Source organism: Gadus chalcogrammus, chromosome 12 (genome assembly GCF_026213295.1).
Source record: "Gadus chalcogrammus isolate NIFS_2021 chromosome 12, NIFS_Gcha_1.0, whole genome shotgun sequence".
NCBI classification, from domain to species: Eukaryota; Metazoa; Chordata; class Actinopteri; order Gadiformes; family Gadidae; genus Gadus; species Gadus chalcogrammus.
In genome coordinates this window covers 10,717,641-10,740,140 of record NC_079423.1, presented here as the reverse complement: position 1 = coordinate 10,740,140, position 22,500 = coordinate 10,717,641, and the positions used below count along the sequence as shown (strand labels likewise).

Genomic DNA, 22,500 nt, shown 5'->3' with positions numbered 1-22,500 from the left:
AAGGGCATCGTAGAGTTTTCACCGCGTTTCCCGAAAGCATCGTGGGGAACGAACGTCTTGAAAACGCTCGTAGCTAACGAGTACTCCAGGGGTGCTCGTAGGTACTCGTAGGACGCTAAGAGCATCGTCAGCTATAGCCTCAGTGGCGACACCATCGGACATTCCGTCTATTGGATGCGTTTTATTAAAACGCATTGCGCCTTTATGTTCTTAGTTTGGTAATTAATAAAGATTATTAATTTATTTATTAATAAAGATGTTAAAATGGCCAAAATAAAACGGGACAGTCCAGAAAATGTTGTGAGAGAAATGGCACTCAAAATGTGTGAGAGAAAGTGGGGGGATTTGTGCAGACTGACATAGGCTACTCATAAAACATAGCATAAAATAATGTAAAAAAAAATTAAATTAAATAAATTAAAAAAAATAAAAAATAACGAAATAAAAGAAATTAAAAAAATAAAACATAAAGAAATAAAAATTATATAAAAAACAAGCAAAGGAGCAGGCAAAAGGCTGGGATATGGTGGGGATTGGTCACGTTGACGGGAATGTTTAGTGACATGAGGGAGGGTGGAGGGGGGTAAAAAAAAGTCTCAATCACTATTCGACGCGCATGAAAACCAGCCGCGTAGTTATGAGGGAGGCCGTCCTCACACCGATCTTCCTCATCGTCATCGTCCTCAACGTCCTCCGGTTCAAGCAATGCCACCCCAGCCTTAGCTGCAATGTTGTGCAACATAGCCGTCACACATATCACGGCGCATGACTTGGCCGGCGAAAACTGGAGCCCTCCGCCTGACTTGTGAAGGCATCTAAGCGCAACTTCCACCTCCCGATCGTGCGCTCAACGATGCACCGGGCCAGACGGTGGGCATCGTTGTATTCCTCATCATGGACGTCTCCCGGGTTATTCACAGGTGTGAAGAGGAATTATTTCAGGGGGGAAAATGCCGTGAAACGCACAGTGCATTCAGGATTAGGACTGATATATGTCGGTTTAAGCCTAATCAATTGTGTTTTAATGTCTTTAGCATTCATATAATTGCAGTCTATTTTTTTCGTAGGCTACTCTGCTGTTGTCCTTGATGGGGATATATTTTAACCCTTTTTAACACAATTTTCCTGCGACATTCCTGCGTCTCCCCCTCCTACGGAGCCCATTTCAGCACCGTGTCAGTAGACAGTTACAATCCTACGACGTCGTGAGTGCAGCGAATGCGCGTTCACGTTAAGAGGAGTTTCGGGAAACGCTCCAAAGAAACTGACGATGGATCGCAAGATCCATCGTGAGAATGATCGTACGAGCGTGGATCCATCGTTATCGGGAAACGGGGCCCTGAAGTGAGCGTGCGTGTTTGTGTTGGTGAAAGTTTAAGAAATGTACAACTGTCGGTTCAGCTCTCTGGTGCTCCCTGCTGGCAGTATCACTATACTGTCCTCATGTTTCACAAAAATAGTTTTGAGAGACGTTGTCAGTTTTTGTATGTTGCTTAAATCCTCCAAAGCTGTTGGCAGTAAACATCAGGTCACGGTACGCCACGGTATGCCACGGAGTCAATGAGCTCGAGTTGAAAAAAAAAAAGCTTACAGCACCTGGTATTCCCAGGCGGTCTCCCATCCAAGTACTAACCAGGCCCGACCCTGCTTAGCTTCCGAGATCAGACGAGATCAGGCGTGTTCAGGGTGGTATGGCCGTAAGCAATCAGTGCAGGCGCAAAACCAGGTTTTATACAGTAGCACATAAGGAGTGAGAAAGCTGCTGAGGCTTGACGTTACACTTTTACAAAAACAATCATTAGTTAGATATAAACGGCAGTAATTGATTCAGTAGGACTCCTTATCCATGTAAACGATCATTGTGACATCTGAATTCATTAATTATCTGAAATACACTGCGTGTGCGTGTGATGTTAAATGTTTGAACCAAGGTTAACGGTTAAAGTGTCAGAGAATGGGTGGGGATTTTTTGACGTCCTCCCATGATCTGAAGTGAGCGTGCGTGTTTGTGTTGGTGAAAGTTTAAGAAATGTACAACTGTCGGTTCAGCTCTCTGGTGCTCCCTGCTGGCAGTATCACTATACTGTCCTCACGTTTCACAAAAACAGTTTTGAGAGACGTTGTCAGTTTTTGTATGTTGCTTAAATCCTCCAAAGCGGTTGGCAGTAAACATCAGGTCACGGTACGCCACGGAGTCAATGAGCTCGAGTTGAAAAAGAAAAAGCTTACAGCACCTGGTATTCCCAGGCGGTCACCCATCCAAGTACTAACCAGGCCCGACCCTGCTTAGCTTGCGAGATCAGACGAGATCGGGCTTGTTCAGGGTGGTATGGCCGTAAGCAATTAGTGCAGGCGCAAAACCAGGTTTTATACAGTAGGAGTGAGAAAGCTGCTGAGGCTCGACGTTACACTTTTACAAAAACAATCATTAGTTAGATATAAACGGCAGTAATTGATTCAGTAGGACTCCTTATCCATGTAAACGATCATTGTGACATCTGAATTCATTAATTATCTGAAATACACTGCGTGTGCGTGTGATGTTAAATGTTTGAACCAAGGTTAACGGTTAAAGTGTCAGAGAATGGGTGGTGATTTTTTGACGTCCTCCCATGATCTGAAGTGAGCGTGCGTGTTTGTGTTGGTGAAAGTTTAAGAAATGTACAACTGTCGTTTCAGCTCTCTGGTGCTCCCTGCTGGCAGTATCACTATACTGTCCTCATGTTTCACAAAAATAGTTTTGAGAGACGTTGTCAGTCTTTGTATGTTGCTTAAATCCTCCAAAGCGGTTGGCAGTAAACATCAGGTCACGGTAGGTCACGGTAGGCCACGGAGGCAATGAGCTCGAGTTGAAAACGGAAATGCTTACAGCACCTGGTATTCCCAGGCGGTCTCCCATCCAAGTACTAACCAGGCCCGACCCTGCTTAGCTTCTGAGATCAGACGAGATCGGGCGTGTTCAGGGTGGTATGTCCGTAAGCAATTAGTGCAGGCGCAAAACCAGGTTTTATACAGTAGCACATAAGGAGTGAGAAAGCTGCTGAGGCTCGACGTTACACTTTTACAAAAACAATCATTAGTTAGATATAAACGGCAGTAATTGATTCAGTAGGACTCCTTATCCATGTAAACGATCATTGTGACATCTGAATTCATTAATTATCTGAAATACACTGCGTGTGCGTGTGATGTTAAATGTTTGAACCAAGGTTAACGGTTAAAGTGTCAGAGAATGGGTGGTGATTTTTTGACGTCCTCCCATGATCTGAAGTGAGCGTGCGTGTTTGTGTTGGTGAAAGTTTAAGAAATGTACAACTGTCGGTTCAGCTCTCTGGTGCTCCCTGCTGGCAGTATCACTATACTGTCCTCACGTTTCACAAAAACAGTTTTGAGAGACGTTGTCAGTTTTTGTATGTTGCTTAAATCCTCCAAAGCGGTTGGCAGTAAACATCAGGTCACGGTACGCCACGGAGTCAATGAGCTCGAGTTGAAAAAGAAAAAGCTTACAGCACCTGGTATTCCCAGGCGGTCACCCATCCAAGTACTAACCAGGCCCGACCCTGCTTAGCTTGCGAGATCAGACGAGATCGGGCTTGTTCAGGGTGGTATGGCCGTAAGCAATTAGTGCAGGCGCAAAACCAGGTTTTATACAGTAGCACATAAGGAGTGAGAAAGCTGCTGAGGCTCGACGTTACACTTTTACAAAAACAATCATTAGTTAGATATAAACGGCAGTAATTGATTCAGTAGGACTCCTTATCCATGTAAACGATCATTGTGACATCTGAATTCATTAATTATCTGAAATACACTGCGTGTGCGTGTGATGTTAAATGTTTGAACCAAGGTTAACGGTTAAAGTGTCAGAGAATGGGTGGTGATTTTTTGACGTCCTCCCATGATCTGAAGTGAGCGTGCGTTTTTGTGTTGGTGAAAGTTTAAGAAATGTACAACTGTCGTTTCAGCTCTCTGGTGCTCCCTGCTGGCAGTATCACTATACTGTCCTCATGTTTCACAAAAATAGTTTTGAGAGACGTTGTCAGTCTTTGTATGTTGCTTAAATCCTCCAAAGCGGTTGGCAGTAAACATCAGGTCACGGTAGGTCACGGTAGGCCACGGAGGCAATGAGCTCGAGTTGAAAAAGGAAAAGCTTACAGCACCTGATATTCCCAGGCGGTCTCCCATCCAAGTACTAACCAGGCCCGACGCTGCTTAGCTTCCGAGATCAGACGAGATCGGGCGTGTTCAGGGTGGTATGGCCGTAAGCAATTAGTATAGGCGCAAAACCAGGTTTTATACAGTAGCACATAAGGAGTGAGAAAGCTGCTGAGGCTCGACGTTTCACTTTTACAAAAACAATCATTAGTTAGATATAAACGGCAGTAATTGATTCAGTAGGACTCCTTATCCATGTAAACGATCATTGTGACATCTGAATTCATTAATTATCTGAAATACACTGCGTGTGCGTTTGATGTTAAATGTTTGAACCAAGGTTAACGGTTAAAGTGTCATAGAATGGGTGGTGATTTATTGACGTCCTCCCATGATCTGAAGTGAGCGTGCGTGTTTGTGTTGGTGAAAGTTTAAGAAATGTACAACTGTCGGTTCAGCTCTCTGGTGCTCCCTGCTGGCAGTATCACTATACTGTCCTCACGTTTCACAAAAACAGTTTTGAGAGACGTTGTCAGTTTTTGTATGTTGCTTAAATCCTCCAAAGCGGTTGGCAGTAAACATCAGGTCACGGTAGGTCACGGTAGGCCACGGAGGCAATGAGCTCGAGTTGAAAAAGGAAATGCTTACAGCACCTGGTATTCCCAGGCGGTCTCCCATCCAAGAACTAACCAGGCCCGACCCTGCTTAGCTTCCGAGATCAGACGAGATCGGGCGTGTTCTGGGTGGTATGGCCGTAAGCAATTAGTGCAGGCGCAAAACCAGGTTTTATACAGTAGCACATAAGGAGTGAGAAAGCTGCTGAGGCTCGACGTTTCACTTTTACAAAAACAATCATTAGTTAGATATAAACGGCAGTAATTGATTCAGTAGGACTCCTTATCCATGTAAACGATCATTGTGACATCTGAATTCATTAATTATCTGAAATACACTGCGTGTGCGTTTGATGTTAAATGTTTGAACCAAGGTTAACGGTTAAAGTGTCATAGAATGGGTGGTGATTTTTTGACGTCCTCCCATGATCTGAAGTGAGCGTGCGTGTTTGTGTTGGTGAAAGTTTAAGAAATGTACAACTGTCGGTTCAGCTCTCTGGTGCTCCCTGCTGGCAGTATCACTATACTGTCCTCATGTTTCACAAAAACAGTTTTGAGAGACGTTGTCAGTTTTTGTATGTTGCTTAAATCCTCCAAAGCGGTTGGCAGTAAACATCAGGTCACGGTACGCCACGGTAGGCCACGGAGGCAATGAGCTCGAGTTGAAAAAGAAAAAGCTTACAGCACCTGGTATTCCCAGGCGGACTCCCATCCAAGTACTAACCAGGCCCGACCCTGCTTAGCTTCCGAGATCAGACGAGATCGGGCATGTTCAGGGTGGTATGGCCGTAGGCAATTAGTGAAGGCGCAAAACCAAGATTTATACAGTAGCACATAAGGAATGAGAAAGCTGCTGAGGCTCGACGTTACACTTTTACAAAAACAATCATTAGTTAGATATAAACGGCAGTAATTGATTCAGTAGGACTCCTTATCCATGTAAACGATCATTGTGACATCTGAATTCATTAATTATCTGAAATACACTGCGTGTGCGTGTGATGTTAAATCTTTGAACCAAGGTTAACGGTTAAAGTGTCAGAGAATGGGTGGTGATTTTTTGACGTCCTCCCATGATCTGAAGTGAGCGTGCGTGTTTGTGTTGGTGAAAGTTTAAGAAATGTACAACTGTCGGTTCAGCTCTCTGGTGCTCCCTGCTGGCAGTATCACTATACTGTCCTCACGTTTCACAAAAACAGTTTTGAGAGACGTTGTCAGTTTTTGTATGTTGCTTAAATCCTCCAAAGCGGTTGGCAGTAAACTTCAGGTCACGGTACGCCACGGTAGGCCACGGAGTCAATGAGCTCGAGTTGAAAAAGAATAAGCTTACAGCACCTGGTATTCCCAGGCGGTCTCCCATCCAAGTACTAACCAGGCCCAACCCTGCTTAGCTTCCGAGATCAGACGAGATCGGGCGTGTTCAGGGTGGTATGGCCGTAAGCAATTAGTGCAGGCGCAAAACCAGGTTTTATACAGTAGCACATAAGGAGTGAGAAAGCTGCTGAGGCTCGACGTTACACTTTTACAAAAACAATCATTAGTTAGATATAAACGGCAGTAATTGATTCAGTAGGACTCCTTATCCATGTAAACGATCATTGTGACATCTGAATTCATTAATTATCTGAAATACACTGCGTGTGCGTGTGATGTTAAATCTTTGAACCAAGGTTAACGGTTAAAGTGTCAGAGAATGGGTGGTGATTTTTTGACGTCCTCCCATGATCTGAAGTGAGCGTGCGTGTTTGTGTTGGTGAAAGTTTAAGAAATGTACAACTGTCGGTTCAGCTCTCTGGTGCTCCCTGCTGGCAGTATCACTATACTGTCCTCATGTTTCACAAAAATAGTTTTGAGAGACGTTGTCAGTTTTTGTATGTTGCTTAAATCCTCCAAAGCGGTTGGCAGTAAACATCAGGTCACGGTACGCCACGGTAGGCCACGGAGGCAATGAGCTCGAGTTGAAAAAGAAAAAGCTACAGCACCTGGTATTCCCAGGCGGTCTCCCATCCAAGTACTAACCAGGCCCGACCCTGCTTAGCTTCTGAGATCAGACGAGATCGGGCGTGTTCAGGGTGGTATGGCCGTAAGCAATTAGTGCAGGCGCAAAACCAGGTTTTATACAGTAGCACATAAGGAGTGAGAAAGCTGCTGAGGCTCGACGTTACACTTTTACAAAAACAATCATTAGTTAGATATAAACGGCAGTAATTGATTCAGTAGGACTCCTTATCCATGTAAACGATCATTGTGACATCTGAATTCATTAATTATCTGAAATACACTGCGTGTGCGTGTGATGTTAAATGTTTGAACCAAGGTTAACGGTTAAAGTGTCAGAGAATGGGTGGTGATTTTTTGACGTCCTCCCATGATCTGAAGTGAGCGTGCGTGTTTGTGTTGGTGAAAGTTTAAGAAATGTACAACTGTCGGTTCAGCTCTCTGGTGCTCCCTGCTGGCAGTATCACTATACTGTCCTCATGTTTCACAAAAACAGTTTTGAGAGACGTTGTCAGTTTTTGTATGTTGCTTAAATCCTCCAAAGCGGTTGGCAGTAAACATCAGGTCACGGTACGCCACGGAGTCAATGAGCTCGAGTTGAAAAAGAAAAAGCTTACAGCACCTGGTATTCCCAGGCGGTCTCCCATCCAAGTACTAACCAGGCCCGACCCTGCTTAGCTTCTGAGATCAGACGAGATCGGGCGTGTTCAGGGTGGTATGGCCGTAAGCAATTAGTGCAGGCGCAAAACCAGGTTTTATACAGTAGCACATAAGGAGTGAGAAAGCTGCTGAGGCTCGACGTTACACTCTTACAAAAACAATCATTAGTTAGATATAAACGGCAGTAATTGATTCAGTAGGACTCCTTATCCATGTAAACGATCATTGTGACATCTGAATTCATTAATTATCTGAAATACACTGCGTGTGCGTGTGATGTTAAATCTTTGAACCAAGGTTAACGGTTAAAGTGTCAGAGAATGGGTGGTGATTTTTTGACGTCCTCCCATGATCTGAAGTGAGCGTGCGTGTTTGTGTTGGTGAAAGTTTAAGAAATGTACAACTGTCGGTTCAGCTCTCTGGTGCTCCCTGCTGGCAGTATCACTATACTGTCCTCATGTTTCACAAAAATAGTTTTGAGAGACGTTGTCAGTTTTTGTATGTTGCTTAAATCCTCCAAAGCGGTTGGCAGTAAACATCAGGTCACGGTACGCCACGGTAGGCCACGGAGTCAATGAGCTCGAGTTGAAAAAGAAAAAGCTTACAGCACCTGGTATTCCCAGGCGGTCTCCCATCCAAGTACTAACCAGGCCCGACCCTGCTTAGCTTCCGAGATCAGACGAGATCGGGCGTGTTCAGGGTGGTATGGCCGTAAGCAATTAGTGCAGGCGCAAAACCAGGTTTTATACAGTAGCACATAAGGAGTGAGAAAGCTGCTGAGGCTCGACGTTACACTCTTACAAAAACAATCATTAGTTAGATATAAACGGCAGTAATTGATTCAGTAGGACTCCTTATCCATGTAAACGATCATTGTGACATCTGAATTCATTAATTATCTGAAATACACTGCGTGTGCGTGTGATGTTAAATGTTTGAACCAAGGTTAACGGTTAAAGTGTCAGAGAATGGGTGGTGATTTTTTGACGTCCTCCCATGATCTGAAGTGAGCGTGCGTGTTTGTGTTGGTGAAAGTTTAAGAAATGTACAACTGTCGGTTCAGCTCTCTGGTGCTCCCTGCTGGCAGTATCACTATACTGTCCTCATGTTTCACAAAAATAGTTTTGAGAGACGTTGTCAGTTTTTGTATGTTGCTTAAATCCTCCAAAGCGGTTGGCAGTAAACATCAGGTCACGGTACGCCACGGTAGGCCACGGAGTCAATGAGCTCGAGTTGAAAAAGAAAAAGCTTACAGCACCTGGTATTCCCAGGCGGTCTCCCATCCAAGTACTAACCAGGCCCGACCCTGCTTAGCTTCCGAGATCAGACGAGATCGGGCGTGTTCAGGGTGGTATGGCCGTAAGCAAATAGTGCAGGCGCAAAACCAGGTTTTATACAGTAGCACATAAGGAGTGAGAAAGCTGCTGAGGCTCGACGTTACACTTTTACAAAAACAATCATTAGTTAGATATAAACGGCAGTAATTGATTCAGTAGGACTCCTTATCCATGTAAACGATCATTGTGACATCTGAATTCATTAATTATCTGAAATACACTGCGTGTGCGTGTGATGTTAAATGTTTGAACCAAGGTTAACGGTTAAAGTGTCAGAGAATGGGTGGTGATTTTTTGACGTCCTCCCATGATCTGAAGTGAGCGTGCGTGTTTGTGTTGGTGAAAGTTTAAGAAATGTACAACTGTCGGTTCAGCTCTCTGGTGCTCCCTGCTGGCAGTATCACTATACTGTCCTCATGTTTCACAAAAACTAGTTTTGAGAGACGTTGTCAGTTTTTGTATGTTGCTTAAATCCTCCAAAGCGGTTGGCAGTAAACATCAGGTCACGGTACGCCACGGAGTCAATGAGCTCGAGTTGAAAAAGAAAAAGCTTACAGCACCTGGTATTCCCAGGCGGTCTCCCATCCAAGTACTAACCAGGCCCGACCCTGCTTAGCTTCCGAGATCAGACGAGATCGGGCGTGTTCAGGGTGGTATGGCCGTAAGCAATTAGTGCAGGCGCAAAACCAGGTTTTATACAGTAGCACATAAGGAGTGAGAAAGCTGCTGAGGCTCGACGTTACACTCTTACAAAAACAATCATTAGTTAGATATAAACGGCAGTAATTGATTCAGTAGGACTCCTTATCCATGTAAACGATCATTGTGACATCTGAATTCATTAATTATCTGAAATACACTGCGTGTGCGTGTGATGTTAAATGTTTGAACCAAGGTTAACGGTTAAAGTGTCAGAGAATGGGTGGTGATTTTTTGACGTCCTCCCATGATCTGAAGTGAGCGTGCGTGTTTGTGTTGGTGAAAGTTTAAGAAATGTACAACTGTCGGTTCAGCTCTCTGGTGCTCCCTGCTGGCAGTATCACTATACTGTCCTCATGTTTCACAAAAATAGTTTTGAGAGACGTTGTCAGTTTTTGTATGTTGCTTAAATCCTCCAAAGCGGTTGGCAGTAAACATCAGGTCACGGTACGCCACGGTAGGCCACGGAGTCAATGAGCTCGAGTTGAAAAAGAAAAAGCTTACAGCACCTGGTATTCCCAGGCGGTCTCCCATCCAAGTACTAACCAGGCCCGACCCTGCTTAGCTTCCGAGATCAGACGAGATCGGGCGTGTTCAGGGTGGTATGGCCGTAAGCAATTAGTGCAGGCGCAAAACCAGGTTTTATACAGTAGCACATAAGGAGTGAGAAAGCTGCTGAGGCTCGACGTTACACTCTTACAAAAACAATCATTAGTTAGATATAAACGGCAGTAATTGATTCAGTAGGACTCCTTATCCATGTAAACGATCATTGTGACATCTGAATTCATTAATTATCTGAAATACACTGCGTGTGCGTGTGATGTTAAATGTTTGAACCAAGGTTAACGGTTAAAGTGTCAGAGAATGGGTGGTGATTTTTTGACGTCCTCCCATGATCTGAAGTGAGCGTGCGTGTTTGTGTTGGTGAAAGTTTAAGAAATGTACAACTGTCGGTTCAGCTCTCTGGTGCTCCCTGCTGGCAGTATCACTATACTGTCCTCATGTTTCACAAAAATAGTTTTGAGAGACGTTGTCAGTTTTTGTATGTTGCTTAAATCCTCCAAAGCGGTTGGCAGTAAACATCAGGTCACGGTACGCCACGGTAGGCCACGGAGTCAATGAGCTCGAGTTGAAAAAGAAAAAGCTTACAGCACCTGGTATTCCCAGGCGGTCTCCCATCCAAGTACTAACCAGGCCCGACCCTGCTTAGCTTCCGAGATCAGACGAGATCGGGCGTGTTCAGGGTGGTATGGCCGTAAGCAATTAGTGCAGGCGCAAAACCAGGTTTTATACAGTAGCACATAAGGAGTGAGAAAGCTGCTGAGGCTCGACGTTACACTTTACAAAAACAATCATTAGTTAGATATAAACGGCAGTAATTGATTCAGTAGGACTCCTTATCCATGTAAACGATCATTGTGACATCTGAATTCATTAATTATCTGAAATACACTGCGTGTGCGTGTGATGTTAAATGTTTGAACCAAGGTTAACGGTTAAAGTGTCAGAGAATGGGTGGTGATTTTTTGACGTCCTCCCATGATCTGAAGTGAGCGTGCGTGTTTGTGTTGGTGAAAGTTTAAGAAATGTACAACTGTCGGTTCAGCTCTCTGGTGCTCCCTGCTGGCAGTATCACTATACTGTCCTCATGTTTCACAAAAATAGTTTTGAGAGACGTTGTCAGTTTTGTATGTTGCTTAAATCCTCCAAAGCGGTTGGCAGTAAACATCAGGTCACGGTACGCCACGGTAGGCCACGGAGTCAATGAGCTCGAGTTGAAAAAGAAAAAGCTTACAGCACCTGGTATTCCCAGGCGGTCTCCCATCCAAGTACTAACCAGGCCCGACCCTGCTTAGCTTCCGAGATCAGACGAGATCGGGCGTGTTCAGGGTGGTATGGCCGTAAGCAATTAGTGCAGGCGCAAAACCAGGTTTTATACAGTAGCACATAAGGAGTGAGAAAGCTGCTGAGGCTCGACGTTACACTCTTACAAAAACAATCATTAGTTAGATATAAACGGCAGTAATTGATTCAGTAGGACTCCTTATCCATGTAAACGATCATTGTGACATCTGAATTCATTAATTATCTGAAATACACTGCGTGTGCGTGTGATGTTAAATGTTTGAACCAAGGTTAACGGTTAAAGTGTCAGAGAATGGGTGGTGATTTTTTGACGTCCTCCCATGATCTGAAGTGAGCGTGCGTGTTTGTGTTGGTGAAAGTTTAAGAAATGTACAACTGTCGGTTCAGCTCTCTGGTGCTCCCTGCTGGCAGTATCACTATACTGTCCTCATGTTTCACAAAAATAGTTTTGAGAGACGTTGTCAGTTTTTGTATGTTGCTTAAATCCTCCAAAGCGGTTGGCAGTAAACATCAGGTCACGGTACGCCACGGAGTCAATGAGCTCGAGTTGAAAAAGAAAAAGCTTACAGCACCTGGTATTCCCAGGCGGTCTCCCATCCAAGTACTAACCAGGCCCGACCCTGCTTAGCTTCCGAGATCAGACGAGATCGGGCGTGTTCAGGGTGGTATGGCCGTAAGCAATTAGTGCAGGCGCAAAACCAGGTTTTATACAGTAGCACATAAGGAGTGAGAAAGCTGCTGAGGCTCGACGTTACACTCTTACAAAAACAATCATTAGTTAGATATAAACGGCAGTAATTGATTCAGTAGGACTCCTTATCCATGTAAACGATCATTGTGACATCTGAATTCATTAATTATCTGAAATACACTGCGTGTGCGTGTGATGTTAAATGTTTGAACCAAGGTTAACGGTTAAAGTGTCAGAGAATGGGTGGTGATTTTTTGACGTCCTCCCATGATCTGAAGTGAGCGTGCGTGTTTGTGTTGGTGAAAGTTTAAGAAATGTACAACTGTCGGTTCAGCTCTCTGGTGCTCCCTGCTGGCAGTATCACTATACTGTCCTCATGTTTCACAAAAATAGTTTTGAGAGACGTTGTCAGTTTTTGTATGTTGCTTAAATCCTCCAAAGCGGTTGGCAGTAAACATCAGGTCACGGTACGCCACGGTAGGCCACGGAGTCAATGAGCTCGAGTTGAAAAAGAAAAAGCTTACAGCACCTGGTATTCCCAGGCGGTCTCCCATCCAAGTACTAACCAGGCCCGACCCTGCTTAGCTTCCGAGATCAGACGAGATCGGGCGTGTTCAGGGTGGTATGGCCGTAAGCAATTAGTGCAGGCGCAAAACCAGGTTTTATACAGTAGCACATAAGGAGTGAGAAAGCTGCTGAGGCTCGACGTTACACTTTTACAAAAACAATCATTAGTTAGATATAAACGGCAGTAATTGATTCAGTAGGACTCCTTATCCATGTAAACGATCATTGTGACATCTGAATTCATTAATTATCTGAAATACACTGCGTGTGCGTGTGATGTTAAATGTTTGAACCAAGGTTAACGGTTAAAGTGTCAGAGAATGGGTGGTGATTTTTTGACGTCCTCCCATGATCTGAAGTGAGCGTGCGTGTTTGTGTTGGTGAAAGTTTAAGAAATGTACAACTGTCGGTTCAGCTCTCTGGTGCTCCCTGCTGGCAGTATCACTATACTGTCCTCATGTTTCACAAAAATAGTTTTGAGAGACGTTGTCAGTTTTTGTATGTTGCTTAAATCCTCCAAAGCGGTTGGCAGTAAACATCAGGTCACGGTACGCCACGGAGTCAATGAGCTCGAGTTGAAAAAGAAAAAGCTTACAGCACCTGGTATTCCCAGGCGGTCTCCCATCCAAGTACTAACCAGGCCCGACCCTGCTTAGCTTCCGAGATCAGACGAGATCGGGCGTGTTCAGGGTGGTATGGCCGTAAGCAATTAGTGCAGGCGCAAAACCAGGTTTTATACAGTAGCACATAAGGAGTGAGAAAGCTGCTGAGGCTCGACGTTACACTCTTACAAAAACAATCATTAGTTAGATATAAACGGCAGTAATTGATTCAGTAGGACTCCTTATCCATGTAAACGATCATTGTGACATCTGAATTCATTAATTATCTGAAATACACTGCGTGTGCGTGTGATGTTAAATGTTTGAACCAAGGTTAACGGTTAAAGTGTCAGAGAATGGGTGGTGATTTTTTGACGTCCTCCCATGATCTGAAGTGAGCGTGCGTGTTTGTGTTGGTGAAAGTTTAAGAAATGTACAACTGTCGGTTCAGCTCTCTGGTGCTCCCTGCTGGCAGTATCACTATACTGTCCTCATGTTTCACAAAAATAGTTTTGAGAGACGTTGTCAGTTTTTGTATGTTGCTTAAATCCTCCAAAGCGGTTGGCAGTAAACATCAGGTCACGGTACGCCACGGTAGGCCACGGAGTCAATGAGCTCGAGTTGAAAAAGAAAAAGCTTACAGCACCTGGTATTCCCAGGCGGTCTCCCATCCAAGTACTAACCAGGCCCGACCCTGCTTAGCTTCCGAGATCAGACGAGATCGGGCGTGTTCAGGGTGGTATGGCCGTAAGCAATTAGTGCAGGCGCAAAACCAGGTTTTATACAGTAGCACATAAGGAGTGAGAAAGCTGCTGAGGCTCGACGTTACACTTTTACAAAAACAATCATTAGTTAGATATAAACGGCAGTAATTGATTCAGTAGGACTCCTTATCCATGTAAACGATCATTGTGACATCTGAATTCATTAATTATCTGAAATACACTGCGTGTGCGTGTGATGTTAAATGTTTGAACCAAGGTTAACGGTTAAAGTGTCAGAGAATGGGTGGTGATTTTTTGACGTCCTCCCATGATCTGAAGTGAGCGTGCGTGTTTGTGTTGGTGAAAGTTTAAGAAATGTACAACTGTCGGTTCAGCTCTCTGGTGCTCCCTGCTGGCAGTATCACTATACTGTCCTCATGTTTCACAAAAATAGTTTTGAGAGACGTTGTCAGTTTTTGTATGTTGCTTAAATCCTCCAAAGCGGTTGGCAGTAAACATCAGGTCACGGTACGCCACGGTAGGCCACGGAGGCAATGAGCTCGAGTTGAAAAAGAAAAAGCTTACAGCACCTGGTATTCCCAGGCGGTCTCCCATCCAAGTACTAACCAGGCCCGACCCTGCTTAGCTTCCGAGATCAGACGAGATCGGGCGTGTTCAGGGTGGTATGGCCGTAAGCAATTAGTGCAGGCGCAAAACCAGGTTTTATACAGTAGCACATAAGGAGTGAGAAAGCTGCTGAGGCTCGACGTTACACTTTTACAAAAACAATCATTAGTTAGATATAAACGGCAGTAATTGATTCAGTAGGACTCCTTATCCATGTAAACGATCATTGTGACATCTGAATTCATTAATTATCTGAAATACACTGCGTGTGCGTGTGATGTTAAATGTTTGAACCAAGGTTAACGGTTAAAGTGTCAGAGAATGGGTGGTGATTTTTTGACGTCCTCCCATGATCTGAAGTGAGCGTGCGTGTTTGTGTTGGTGAAAGTTTAAGAAATGTACAACTGTCGGTTCAGCTCTCTGGTGCTCCCTGCTGGCAGTATCACTATACTGTCCTCATGTTTCACAAAAATAGTTTTGAGAGACGTTGTCAGTTTTTGTATGTTGCTTAAATCCTCCAAAGCGGTTGGCAGTAAACATCAGGTCACGGTACGCCACGGTAGGCCACGGAGTCAATGAGCTCGAGTTGAAAAAGAAAAAGCTTACAGCACCTGGTATTCCCAGGCGGTCTCCCATCCAAGTACTAACCAGGCCCGACCCTGCTTAGCTTCCGAGATCAGACGAGATCGGGCGTGTTCAGGGTGGTATGGCCGTAAGCAATTAGTGCAGGCGCAAAACCAGGTTTTATACAGTAGCACATAAGGAGTGAGAAAGCTGCTGAGGCTCGACGTTACACTTTTACAAAAACAATCATTAGTTAGATATAAACGGCAGTAATTGATTCAGTAGGACTCCTTATCCATGTAAACGATCATTGTGACATCTGAATTCATTAATTATCTGAAATACACTGCGTGTGCGTGTGATGTTAAATGTTTGAACCAAGGTTAACGGTTAAAGTGTCAGAGAATGGGTGGTGATTTTTTGACGTCCTCCCATGATCTGAAGTGAGCGTGCGTGTTTGTGTTGGTGAAAGTTTAAGAAATGTACAACTGTCGGTTCAGCTCTCTGGTGCTCCCTGCTGGCAGTATCACTATACTGTCCTCATGTTTCACAAAAATAGTTTTGAGAGACGTTGTCAGTTTTTGTATGTTGCTTAAATCCTCCAAAGCGGTTGGCAGTAAACATCAGGTCACGGTACGCCACGGTAGGCCACGGAGTCAATGAGCTCGAGTTGAAAAAGAAAAAGCTTACAGCACCTGGTATTCCCAGGCGGTCTCCCATCCAAGTACTAACCAGGCCCGACCCTGCTTAGCTTCCGAGATCAGACGAGATCGGGCGTGTTCAGGGTGGTATGGCCGTAAGCAATTAGTGCAGGCGCAAAACCAGGTTTTATACAGTAGCACATAAGGAGTGAGAAAGCTGCTGAGGCTCGACGTTACACTTTTACAAAAACAATCATTAGTTAGATATAAACGGCAGTAATTGATTCAGTAGGACTCCTTATCCATGTAAACGATCATTGTGACATCTGAATTCATTAATTATCTGAAATACACTGCGTGTGCGTGTGATGTTAAATGTTTGAACCAAGGTTAACGGTTAAAGTGTCAGAGAATGGGTGGTGATTTTTTGACGTCCTCCCATGATCTGAAGTGAGCGTGCGTGTTTGTGTTGGTGAAAGTTTAAGAAATGTACAACTGTCGTTTCAGCTCTCTGGTGCTCCCTGCTGGCAGTATCACTATACTGTCCTCATGTTTCACAAAAATAGTTTTGAGAGACGTTGTCAGTTTTTGTATGTTGCTTAAATCCTCCAAAGCGGTTGGCAGTAAACATCAGGTCACGGTACGCCACGGTAGGCCACGGAGGCAATGAGCTCGAGTTGAAAAAGAAAAAGCTTACAGCACCTGGTATTCCCAGGCGGTCTCCCATCCAAGTACTAACCAGGCCCGACCCTGCTTAGCTTCCGAGATCAGACGAGATCGGGCGTGTTCAGGGTGGTATGGCCGTAAGCAATTAGTGCAGGCGCAAAACCAGGTTTTATACAGTAGCACATAAGGAGTGAGAAAGCTGCTGAGGCTCGACGTTACACTTTTACAAAAACAATCATTAGTTAGATATAAACGGCAGTAATTGATTCAGTAGGACTCCTTATCCATGTAAACGATCATTGTGACATCTGAATTCATTAATTATCTGAAATACACTGCGTGTGCGTGTGATGTTAAATGTTTGAACCAAGGTTAACGGTTAAAGTGTCAGAGAATGGGTGGTGATTTTTTGACGTCCTCCCATGATCTGAAGTGAGCGTGCGTGTTTGTGTTGGTGAAAGTTTAAGAAATGTACAACTGTCGGTTCAGCTCTCTGGTGCTCCCTGCTGGCAGTATCACTATACTGTCCTCATGTTTCACAAAAATAGTTTTGAGAGACGTTGTCAGTTTTTGTATGTTGCTTAAATCCTCCAAAGCGGTTGGCAGTAAACATCAGGTCACGGTACGCCACGGTAGGCCACGGAGTCAATGAGCTCGAGTTGAAAAAGAAAAGCTTACAGCACCTGGTATTCCCAGGCGGTCTCCCATCCAAGTACTAACCAGGCCCGACCCTGCTTAGCTTCCGAGATCAGACGAGATCGGGCGTGTTCAGGGTGGTATGGCCGTAAGCAATTAGTGCAGGCGCAAAACCAGGTTTTATACAGTAGCACATAAGGAGTGAGAAAGCTGCTGAGGCTCGACGTTACACTTTTACAAAAACAATCATTAGTTAGATATAAACGGCAGTAATTGATTCAGTAGGACTCCTTATCCATGTAAACGATCATTGTGACATCTGAATTCATTAATTATCTGAAATACACTGCGTGTGCGTGTGATGTTAAATGTTTGAACCAAGGTTAACGGTTAAAGTGTCAGAGAATGGGTGGTGATTTTTTGACGTCCTCCCATGATCTGAAGTGAGCGTGCGTGTTTGTGTTGGTGAAAGTTTAAGAAATGTACAACTGTCGGTTCAGCTCTCTGGTGCTCCCTGCTGGCAGTATCACTATACTGTCCTCATGTTTCACAAAAATAGTTTTGAGAGACGTTGTCAGTTTTTGTATGTTGCTTAAATCCTCCAAAGCGGTTGGCAGTAAACATCAGGTCACGGTACGCCACGGTAGGCCACGGAGTCAATGAGCTCGAGTTGAAAAAGAAAAAGCTTACAGCACCTGGTATTCCCAGGCGGTCTCCCATCCAAGTACTAACCAGGCCCGACCCTGCTTAGCTTCCGAGATCAGACGAGATCGGGCGTGTTCAGGGTGGTATGGCCGTAAGCAATTAGTGCAGGCGCAAAACCAGGTTTTATACAGTAGCACATAAGGAGTGAGAAAGCTGCTGAGGCTCGACGTTACACTTTACAAAAACAATCATTAGTTAGATATAAACGGCAGTAATTGATTCAGTAGGACTCCTTATCCATGTAAACGATCATTGTGACATCTGAATTCATTAATTATCTGAAATACACTGCGTGTGCGTGTGATGTTAAATGTTTGAACCAAGGTTAACGGTTAAAGTGTCAGAGAATGGGTGGTGATTTTTTGACGTCCTCCCATGATCTGAAGTGAGCGTGCGTGTTTGTGTTGGTGAAAGTTTAAGAAATGTACAACTGTCGGTTCAGCTCTCTGGTGCTCCCTGCTGGCAGTATCACTATACTGTCCTCATGTTTCACAAAAATAGTTTTGAGAGACGTTGTCAGTTTTTGTATGTTGCTTAAATCCTCCAAAGCGGTTGGCAGTAAACATCAGGTCACGGTACGCCACGGTAGGCCACGGAGTCAATGAGCTCGAGTTGAAAAAGAAAAAGCTTACAGCACCTGGTATTCCCAGGCGGTCTCCCATCCAAGTACTAACCAGGCCCGACCCTGCTTAGCTTCCGAGATCAGACGAGATCGGGCGTGTTCAGGGTGGTATGGCCGTAAGCAATTAGTGCAGGCGCAAAACCAGGTTTTATACAGTAGCACATAAGGAGTGAGAAAGCTGCTGAGGCTCGACGTTACACTTTACAAAAACAATCATTAGTTAGATATAAACGGCAGTAATTGATTCAGTAGGACTCCTTATCCATGTAAACGATCATTGTGACATCTGAATTCATTAATTATCTGAAATACACTGCGTGTGCGTGTGATGTTAAATGTTTGAACCAAGGTTAACGGTTAAAGTGTCAGAGAATGGGTGGTGATTTTTTGACGTCCTCCCATGATCTGAAGTGAGCGTGCGTGTTTGTGTTGGTGAAAGTTTAAGAAATGTACAACTGTCGGTTCAGCTCTCTGGTGCTCCCTGCTGGCAGTATCACTATACTGTCCTCATGTTTCACAAAAATAGTTTTGAGAGACGTTGTCAGTTTTTGTATGTTGCTTAAATCCTCCAAAGCGGTTGGCAGTAAACATCAGGTCACGGTACGCCACGGTAGGCCACGGAGTCAATGAGCTCGAGTTGAAAAAGAAAAAGCTTACAGCACCTGGTATTCCCAGGCGGTCTCCCATCCAAGTACTAACCAGGCCCGACCCTGCTTAGCTTCCGAGATCAGACGAGATCGGGCGTGTTCAGGGTGGTATGGCCGTAAGCAATTAGTGCAGGCGCAAAACCAGGTTTTATACAGTAGCACATAAGGAGTGAGAAAGCTGCTGAGGCTCGACGTTACACTCTTACAAAACAATCATTAGTTAGATATAAACGGCAGTAATTGATTCAGTAGGACTCCTTATCCATGTAAACGATCATTGTGACATCTGAATTCATTAATTATCTGAAATACACTGCGTGTGCGTGTGATGTTAAATGTTTGAACCAAGGTTAACGGTTAAAGTGTCAGAGAATGGGTGGTGATTTTTTGACGTCCTCCCATGATCTGAAGTGAGCGTGCGTGTTTGTGTTGGTGAAAGTTTAAGAAATGTACAACTGTCGGTTTCAGCTCTCTGGTGCTCCCTGCTGGCAGTATCACTATACTGTCCTCATGTTTCACAAAAATAGTTTTGAGAGACGTTGTCAGTTTTTGTATGTTGCTTAAATCCTCCAAAGCGGTTGGCAGTAAACATCAGGTCACGGTACGCCACGGTAGGCCACGGAGTCAATGAGCTCGAGTTGAAAAAGAAAAAGCTTACAGCACCTGGTATTCCCAGGCGGTCTCCCATCCAAGTACTAACCAGGCCCGACCCTGCTTAGCTTCCGAGATCAGACGAGATCGGGCGTGTTCAGGGTGGTATGGCCGTAAGCAATTAGTGCAGGCGCAAAACCAGGTTTTATACAGTAGCACATAAGGAGTGAGAAAGCTGCTGAGGCTCGACGTTACACTCTTACAAAAACAATCATTAGTTAGATATAAACGGCAGTAATTGATTCAGTAGGACTCCTTATCCATGTAAACGATCATTGTGACATCTGAATTCATTAATTATCTGAAATACACTGCGTGTGCGTGTGATGTTAAATGTTTGAACCAAGGTTAACGGTTAAAGTGTCAGAGAATGGGTGGTGATTTTTTGACGTCCTCCCATGATCTGAAGTGAGCGTGCGTGTTTGTGTTGGTGAAAGTTTAAGAAATGTACAACTGTCGGTTCAGCTCTCTGGTGCTCCCTGCTGGCAGTATCACTATACTGTCCTCATGTTTCACAAAAATAGTTTTGAGAGACGTTGTCAGTTTTTGTATGTTGCTTAAATCCTCCAAAGCGGTTGGCAGTAAACATCAGGTCACGGTACGCCACGGTAGGCCACGGAGTCAATGAGCTCGAGTTGAAAAAGAAAAAGCTTACAGCACCTGGTATTCCCAGGCGGTCTCCCATCCAAGTACTAACCAGGCCCGACCCTGCTTAGCTTCCGAGATCAGACGAGATCGGGCGTGTTCAGGGTGGTATGGCCGTAAGCAATTAGTGCAGGCGCAAAACCAGGTTTTATACAGTAGCACATAAGGAGTGAGAAAGCTGCTGAGGCTCGACGTTACACTTTTACAAAAACAATCATTAGTTAGATATAAACGGCAGTAATTGATTCAGTAGGACTCCTTATCCATGTAAACGATCATTGTGACATCTGAATTCATTAATTATCTGAAATACACTGCGTGTGCGTGTGATGTTAAATGTTTGAACCAAGGTTAACGGTTAAAGTGTCAGAGAATGGGTGGTGATTTTTTTGACGTCCTCCCATGATCTGAAGTGAGCGTGCGTGTTTGTGTTGGTGAAAGTTTAAGAAATGTACAACTGTCGGTTCAGCTCTCTGGTGCTCCCTGCTGGCAGTATCACTATACTGTCCTCATGTTTCACAAAAATAGTTTTGAGAGACGTTGTCAGTTTTTGTATGTTGCTTAAATCCTCCAAAGCGGTTGGCAGTAAACATCAGGTCACGGTACGCCACGGTAGGCCACGGAGTCAATGAGCTCGAGTTGAAAAAGAAAAAGCTTACAGCACCTGGTATTCCCAGGCGGTCTCCCATCCAAGTACTAACCAGGCCCGACCCTGCTTAGCTTCCGAGATCAGACGAGATCGGGCGTGTTCAGGGTGGTATGGCCGTAAGCAATTAGTGCAGGCGCAAAACCAGGTTTTATACAGTAGCACATAAGGAGTGAGAAAGCTGCTGAGGCTCGACGTTACACTCTTACAAAAACAATCATTAGTTAGATATAAACGGCAGTAATTGATTCAGTAGGACTCCTTATCCATGTAAACGATCATTGTGACATCTGAATTCATTAATTATCTGAAATACACTGCGTGTGCGTGTGATGTTAAATGTTTGAACCAAGGTTAACGGTTAAAGTGTCAGAGAATGGGTGGTGATTTTTTGACGTCCTCCCATGATCTGAAGTGAGCGTGCGTGTTTGTGTTGGTGAAAGTTTAAGAAATGTACAACTGTCGGTTCAGCTCTCTGGTGCTCCCCCGCTGGCAGTATCACTATACTGTCCTCATGTTTTCACAAAAATAGTTTTGAGAGACGTTGTCAGTTTTTGGTATGTTGCTTAAATCCTCCAAAGCGGTTGGCAGTAAACATCAGGTCACGGTACGCCACGGAGTCAATGAGCTCGAGTTGAAAAAGAAAAAGCTTACAGCACCTGGTATTCCCAGGCGGTCTCCATTCCAAGTACTAACCAGGCCCGACCCTGCTTAGCTTCCGAGATCAGACGAGATCGGGCGTGTTCAGGGTGGTATGGCCGTAAGCAATTAGTGCAGGCGCAAAACCAGGTTTTATACAGTAGCACATAAGGAGTGAGAAAGCTGCTGAGGCTCGACGTTACACTTTACAAAAACAATCATTAGTTAGATATAAACGGCAGTAATTGATTCAGTAGGACTCCTTATCCATGTAAACGATCATTGTGACATCTGAATTCATTAATTATCTGAAATACACTGCGTGTGCGTGTGATGTTAAATGTTTGAACCAAGGTTAACGGTTAAAGTGTCAGAGAATGGGTGGTGATTTTTTGACGTCCTCCCATGATCTGAAGTGGGCGTGCGTGTTTGTGTTGGTGAAAGTTTAAGAAATGTACAACTGTCGGTTCAGCTCATCTGGTGCTCCCTGCTGGCAGTATCACTATACTGTCCTCATGTTTCACAAAATAGTTTTGAGAGACGTTGTCAGTTTTGGATGTTGCTTAAATCCTCCAAAGCGGTTGGCAGTAACATCAGGTTACGGTACGCCACGTAGGCCCACGGAGTCAATTAGCTCGAGGTTGAAAAAGAAAAGCTTACAGCACTGGTATTCCCAGGCTGTCTCCCATCCAGTACTAACCCGGCCCGACCTCTTACCTTCCGAGTTCAGACGATATGGGGCTTTCAGGTGGTATGGCGTAAAGCATTAGTGCAGGACGCAAAACCAGGTTTTATACGTAGCAAATAAGGAGTGAGAAAGCTGCTGAGGCTCGACGTTACACTTTTAGCAAAACCAATCATTAGTTAATATACTGCAGTAAGTGATTCGTAGGACTTCCTTATCCATGTAAACGA

General features: G+C 44.4%; 32 non-coding genes across 32 annotated transcripts; all 32 read right to left on the bottom strand.

Moving 5' to 3' along the window:
* Positions 1-1,584: 1,584 nt before the first annotated feature.
* On the bottom strand, positions 1,585-1,703 carry LOC130399979 (5S ribosomal RNA). The gene has a single exon (XR_008902468.1). It is a non-coding gene; the product is annotated as a 5S ribosomal RNA (ribosomal RNA).
* A 519-nt stretch (positions 1,704-2,222) lies between these two features.
* Positions 2,223-2,341, bottom strand: LOC130394438 (5S ribosomal RNA). The gene has a single exon (XR_008897596.1). It is a non-coding gene; the product is annotated as a 5S ribosomal RNA (ribosomal RNA).
* A 521-nt stretch (positions 2,342-2,862) lies between these two features.
* On the bottom strand, positions 2,863-2,981 carry LOC130394717 (5S ribosomal RNA). Its single transcript, XR_008897848.1, has one exon. It is a non-coding gene; the product is annotated as a 5S ribosomal RNA (ribosomal RNA).
* Positions 2,982-3,500: 519 nt separating this feature from the next.
* LOC130394437 (5S ribosomal RNA) lies at positions 3,501-3,619 on the bottom strand. The gene has a single exon (XR_008897595.1). It is a non-coding gene; the product is annotated as a 5S ribosomal RNA (ribosomal RNA).
* Positions 3,620-4,148: 529 nt separating this feature from the next.
* On the bottom strand, positions 4,149-4,267 carry LOC130401082 (5S ribosomal RNA). The gene has a single exon (XR_008903542.1). It is a non-coding gene; the product is annotated as a 5S ribosomal RNA (ribosomal RNA).
* A 529-nt stretch (positions 4,268-4,796) lies between these two features.
* LOC130394510 (5S ribosomal RNA) lies at positions 4,797-4,915 on the bottom strand. Its single transcript, XR_008897661.1, has one exon. It is a non-coding gene; the product is annotated as a 5S ribosomal RNA (ribosomal RNA).
* A 529-nt stretch (positions 4,916-5,444) lies between these two features.
* LOC130394252 (5S ribosomal RNA) lies at positions 5,445-5,563 on the bottom strand. The gene has a single exon (XR_008897429.1). It is a non-coding gene; the product is annotated as a 5S ribosomal RNA (ribosomal RNA).
* A 529-nt stretch (positions 5,564-6,092) lies between these two features.
* LOC130394547 (5S ribosomal RNA) lies at positions 6,093-6,211 on the bottom strand. Its single transcript, XR_008897695.1, has one exon. It is a non-coding gene; the product is annotated as a 5S ribosomal RNA (ribosomal RNA).
* Positions 6,212-6,739: 528 nt separating this feature from the next.
* Positions 6,740-6,858, bottom strand: LOC130395249 (5S ribosomal RNA). Its single transcript, XR_008898327.1, has one exon. It is a non-coding gene; the product is annotated as a 5S ribosomal RNA (ribosomal RNA).
* Positions 6,859-7,377: 519 nt separating this feature from the next.
* LOC130400521 (5S ribosomal RNA) lies at positions 7,378-7,496 on the bottom strand. Its single transcript, XR_008903003.1, has one exon. It is a non-coding gene; the product is annotated as a 5S ribosomal RNA (ribosomal RNA).
* A 529-nt stretch (positions 7,497-8,025) lies between these two features.
* LOC130398517 (5S ribosomal RNA) lies at positions 8,026-8,144 on the bottom strand. Its single transcript, XR_008901084.1, has one exon. It is a non-coding gene; the product is annotated as a 5S ribosomal RNA (ribosomal RNA).
* Positions 8,145-8,673: 529 nt separating this feature from the next.
* Positions 8,674-8,792, bottom strand: LOC130398516 (5S ribosomal RNA). The gene has a single exon (XR_008901083.1). It is a non-coding gene; the product is annotated as a 5S ribosomal RNA (ribosomal RNA).
* A 520-nt stretch (positions 8,793-9,312) lies between these two features.
* Positions 9,313-9,431, bottom strand: LOC130398515 (5S ribosomal RNA). Its single transcript, XR_008901082.1, has one exon. It is a non-coding gene; the product is annotated as a 5S ribosomal RNA (ribosomal RNA).
* Positions 9,432-9,960: 529 nt separating this feature from the next.
* LOC130398514 (5S ribosomal RNA) lies at positions 9,961-10,079 on the bottom strand. The gene has a single exon (XR_008901081.1). It is a non-coding gene; the product is annotated as a 5S ribosomal RNA (ribosomal RNA).
* A 529-nt stretch (positions 10,080-10,608) lies between these two features.
* Positions 10,609-10,727, bottom strand: LOC130398513 (5S ribosomal RNA). The gene has a single exon (XR_008901080.1). It is a non-coding gene; the product is annotated as a 5S ribosomal RNA (ribosomal RNA).
* Positions 10,728-11,254: 527 nt separating this feature from the next.
* On the bottom strand, positions 11,255-11,373 carry LOC130398512 (5S ribosomal RNA). The gene has a single exon (XR_008901079.1). It is a non-coding gene; the product is annotated as a 5S ribosomal RNA (ribosomal RNA).
* Positions 11,374-11,892: 519 nt separating this feature from the next.
* Positions 11,893-12,011, bottom strand: LOC130398511 (5S ribosomal RNA). Its single transcript, XR_008901078.1, has one exon. It is a non-coding gene; the product is annotated as a 5S ribosomal RNA (ribosomal RNA).
* A 529-nt stretch (positions 12,012-12,540) lies between these two features.
* Positions 12,541-12,659, bottom strand: LOC130398509 (5S ribosomal RNA). The gene has a single exon (XR_008901076.1). It is a non-coding gene; the product is annotated as a 5S ribosomal RNA (ribosomal RNA).
* Positions 12,660-13,178: 519 nt separating this feature from the next.
* On the bottom strand, positions 13,179-13,297 carry LOC130398508 (5S ribosomal RNA). Its single transcript, XR_008901075.1, has one exon. It is a non-coding gene; the product is annotated as a 5S ribosomal RNA (ribosomal RNA).
* A 529-nt stretch (positions 13,298-13,826) lies between these two features.
* LOC130398507 (5S ribosomal RNA) lies at positions 13,827-13,945 on the bottom strand. The gene has a single exon (XR_008901074.1). It is a non-coding gene; the product is annotated as a 5S ribosomal RNA (ribosomal RNA).
* Positions 13,946-14,474: 529 nt separating this feature from the next.
* On the bottom strand, positions 14,475-14,593 carry LOC130398506 (5S ribosomal RNA). Its single transcript, XR_008901073.1, has one exon. It is a non-coding gene; the product is annotated as a 5S ribosomal RNA (ribosomal RNA).
* Positions 14,594-15,122: 529 nt separating this feature from the next.
* On the bottom strand, positions 15,123-15,241 carry LOC130398505 (5S ribosomal RNA). Its single transcript, XR_008901072.1, has one exon. It is a non-coding gene; the product is annotated as a 5S ribosomal RNA (ribosomal RNA).
* A 529-nt stretch (positions 15,242-15,770) lies between these two features.
* LOC130398503 (5S ribosomal RNA) lies at positions 15,771-15,889 on the bottom strand. Its single transcript, XR_008901070.1, has one exon. It is a non-coding gene; the product is annotated as a 5S ribosomal RNA (ribosomal RNA).
* A 529-nt stretch (positions 15,890-16,418) lies between these two features.
* On the bottom strand, positions 16,419-16,537 carry LOC130398502 (5S ribosomal RNA). The gene has a single exon (XR_008901069.1). It is a non-coding gene; the product is annotated as a 5S ribosomal RNA (ribosomal RNA).
* Positions 16,538-17,065: 528 nt separating this feature from the next.
* Positions 17,066-17,184, bottom strand: LOC130398501 (5S ribosomal RNA). Its single transcript, XR_008901068.1, has one exon. It is a non-coding gene; the product is annotated as a 5S ribosomal RNA (ribosomal RNA).
* A 529-nt stretch (positions 17,185-17,713) lies between these two features.
* Positions 17,714-17,832, bottom strand: LOC130398500 (5S ribosomal RNA). The gene has a single exon (XR_008901067.1). It is a non-coding gene; the product is annotated as a 5S ribosomal RNA (ribosomal RNA).
* Positions 17,833-18,360: 528 nt separating this feature from the next.
* On the bottom strand, positions 18,361-18,479 carry LOC130398499 (5S ribosomal RNA). Its single transcript, XR_008901066.1, has one exon. It is a non-coding gene; the product is annotated as a 5S ribosomal RNA (ribosomal RNA).
* A 528-nt stretch (positions 18,480-19,007) lies between these two features.
* On the bottom strand, positions 19,008-19,126 carry LOC130398496 (5S ribosomal RNA). Its single transcript, XR_008901064.1, has one exon. It is a non-coding gene; the product is annotated as a 5S ribosomal RNA (ribosomal RNA).
* A 529-nt stretch (positions 19,127-19,655) lies between these two features.
* On the bottom strand, positions 19,656-19,774 carry LOC130398495 (5S ribosomal RNA). The gene has a single exon (XR_008901063.1). It is a non-coding gene; the product is annotated as a 5S ribosomal RNA (ribosomal RNA).
* A 529-nt stretch (positions 19,775-20,303) lies between these two features.
* Positions 20,304-20,422, bottom strand: LOC130398494 (5S ribosomal RNA). Its single transcript, XR_008901062.1, has one exon. It is a non-coding gene; the product is annotated as a 5S ribosomal RNA (ribosomal RNA).
* A 530-nt stretch (positions 20,423-20,952) lies between these two features.
* LOC130398493 (5S ribosomal RNA) lies at positions 20,953-21,071 on the bottom strand. Its single transcript, XR_008901061.1, has one exon. It is a non-coding gene; the product is annotated as a 5S ribosomal RNA (ribosomal RNA).
* Positions 21,072-21,593: 522 nt separating this feature from the next.
* Positions 21,594-21,712, bottom strand: LOC130394573 (5S ribosomal RNA). The gene has a single exon (XR_008897718.1). It is a non-coding gene; the product is annotated as a 5S ribosomal RNA (ribosomal RNA).
* Between the last annotated feature and the right edge of the window lie 788 nt (positions 21,713-22,500).